Consider the following 2,726-nt stretch of genomic DNA (forward strand, 5'->3'; position numbering starts at 1 on the left):
AGTTGTCTCAAATGACACTTTATTTCTTTATGTTCAATCATTATGCCTTTTATTTTTCTTGCCATAGTGCACCAGGAAGAATAGAAATGCTTATAAAAGGCATATTTTTCGTATTCCCAGACACAGAGGGAAAGCATTTGCAGTTTCAAGCATAAGTAGGTTTTCCCTAGATCAAGTATTTTTTTTTCTGTTCCACTTTTGCTAAGATTTTAAAATCATAACTGGATGTTGAAAATTGTCTTTTTTTGAATCTGTTATGTTTTTCTCTTTTAGCCTTTTCCCAGTGTTTAGAATTTAATATATTGCCTTTAAAATGTTAAATACATATTTCTTTCCTAGAATGAGCCTACTTATATCTTAAGGTATTATCCTTTTTATATATTACAGTTTGCTAATATTTTGTAAGAATTTTTCATCAATGTTCATTAAAGGTGACCTATAATTCCCCTACTTATTGTTCTTGGGTTTTAGTATCAGTTTCCAGATGTAATTTTGAGTTAGTGTATTCTCTTTTCTGTTTTCTCAATGAGTCTGTATGATATTAGAATTATTTCATTCTTGAATGTCGTTAATATTTGGCAGAAGTTGTCAGGGAGTCATTTGTATTTCCTTTTTTTGCAGAAGGATTTTTATATTAAATTTCTATGATGGTTAAATAATTGCTCAGGATTACTTTTTCTGTTTGAGTTAGATTACTTTTATTGTTCTAGGAATTGTGTTTTACCTAAGTTGTCAAAATTTTATATAGAATTGTTCATAATTACTCTTACAGTCTTATCAGTATCTGCAAAATCTGTAGTTGTATCTCCTTTTAACTTCCTTATATTGGTCACTTACGCTTTCTTTTTAAAAATTTCCTGAGTTCCAGTAAAAATCACTATAAAAATATTTGGCAATGTTGCTCCTCTTCATCGTCTGTTGATTTTCTATTTGATTAGTTTCTGCTATTAATTTAATAATCATTTTCTTCTACAATCCTGGGTTTTATGTTACTATTCTTTTTTACCTATTGAAATGAATGGGAACTCTATTCATTTTTAGTCAGTCTTTTCCAGTATTTCCAGTATAACTTTCCTTCTAAGAACTTATGTACCTGTAGCACAGGATTTCGTATGTACTATTTTTCTTATCATTCAGTTGTTTTCTAATTTTTATTTGATTTTTTTTCTTTGATCCATAAGGCACTTAATGGTGTATTAATTCACTTCCAAATACACAGATGTTTTCTCTTACCTTTTTGTTATTGATTTCTAGCTTTATTCCACTATATTTATAAAAGATATTTTATGAAAATACAAGCTATTAAAATAGGTTGAGACTTCTCAAACACTGCCACATAAGGTCTGTATGTTCTGCCTGTGATCTAGTACAGATTCCTAAACAGTGCGTATGTTCAGGACATTTAAGATCCCAGATTAGATGTATCATCCTCTTATTGATGAAGTTTAACAAAATCCTCTGACTTCTCTAAGGACAAAATTAACCTTTTTATTTTTTTATTTTTTTAATTTTTTTGGGGGTACACCAAGTTCAATCATCTGTTTTTATACACATATCCCCGTATTCCCTCCCTTCCTTGACTCCCCCACCCTCGAGTCCCCCCCACCCTCCCCGCCCCAGTCCTCTAAGGCATCTTCCATCCTCGAGTTGGACTCCCTTTGTTATACAACAACTTCCCACTGACTATTTTACAGTTGGTAGTATATATATGTCTGTGCTACTCTCTCGCTTCGTCTCAGTTTCCCCTTCACCCCCCGCCCCCTCCCATACCTCGAGTTCTCCAGTCCATTCTCTGTATCTGCATCCTTGTTCTTGTCACTGAGTTCATCAGTACCATTTTTAGATTCCGTATATGTGAGTTAGCATACAATATTTGTCTTTCTCTTTCTGACTTACTTCACTCTGTATGACAGATTATAGTTCTCTCCACCGCATTACATATAGCTCCATCTCATCCCTTTTTATAGCTGAGTAATATTCCATTGTGTATATATGCCACATCTTCTGTATCCATTCATTTGTTGATGGGCATTTAGGTTGCTTCCATGTTCTGACTATTGTAAATAGTGCTGCAATGAACATTATGGTACAAGTTTCTTTTGGGATTATGGTTTTCTTTGGGTATATGCCCAGGAGTGGGATTACTGGATCATATGATAGTTCTATTTGTAGTTTTTTAAGGAACCTCCAAATTGTTTTCCATAGTGGCTGTACCAACTTACATTCCCACCAACAGTGCAGGAGAGTTCCTTTTCCCCACAGCCTCTCCAACATTTGTTGTTTCCAGATTTTGTGATGATGGCCATTCTGATCAGTGTGAGGAAAAATATGGAACGCTTCACGAATTTGCGTGTCATCCTTGCACAGGGGCCATGCTAATCTTCTCTGTATCGTTCCAATTTTAGTATATGTGCTGCCGAAGCGAGCACCAAAATTAACCTTTGTGAACTTTCTATTTCCCCTAAATCCTGACAAAAATGAAATATCAGCTGTCTTACATGCAACTTTGGTTGTAAAAACAATGATTCTTTAATTGTAAAATGCATCTGGACTGGGAGGACATAAAGAATACATTTAATCTTTATGCTTTTATGCTTCCCTGAGTGCAGTGATTCTGATAACTGGAAAAAATGCTTGCAGGGACCCTGAAATGATATTGGGAAGTATTATGAGATATAATGGTCCCAATTATGATCATGAGGCTTCTTGGGTAGGATGGCTCCTCT

At 34.3% G+C, this 2,726-nt stretch overlaps 1 non-coding gene across 1 annotated transcript; it reads right to left on the bottom strand.

Annotated features, from left to right (window-relative positions):
- Nucleotides 1–2,322: 2,322 nt before the first annotated feature.
- LOC130829613 (U6 spliceosomal RNA) lies at nt 2,323–2,429 on the bottom strand. Its single transcript, XR_009047626.1, has one exon. It is a non-coding gene; the product is annotated as a U6 spliceosomal RNA (small nuclear RNA).
- Nucleotides 2,430–2,726: the final 297 nt, after the last annotated feature.

The sequence above is a fragment of the Hippopotamus amphibius genome, chromosome 9 (assembly GCF_030028045.1).
Source record: "Hippopotamus amphibius kiboko isolate mHipAmp2 chromosome 9, mHipAmp2.hap2, whole genome shotgun sequence".
Classification (NCBI taxonomy): Eukaryota; Metazoa; Chordata; class Mammalia; order Artiodactyla; family Hippopotamidae; genus Hippopotamus; species Hippopotamus amphibius.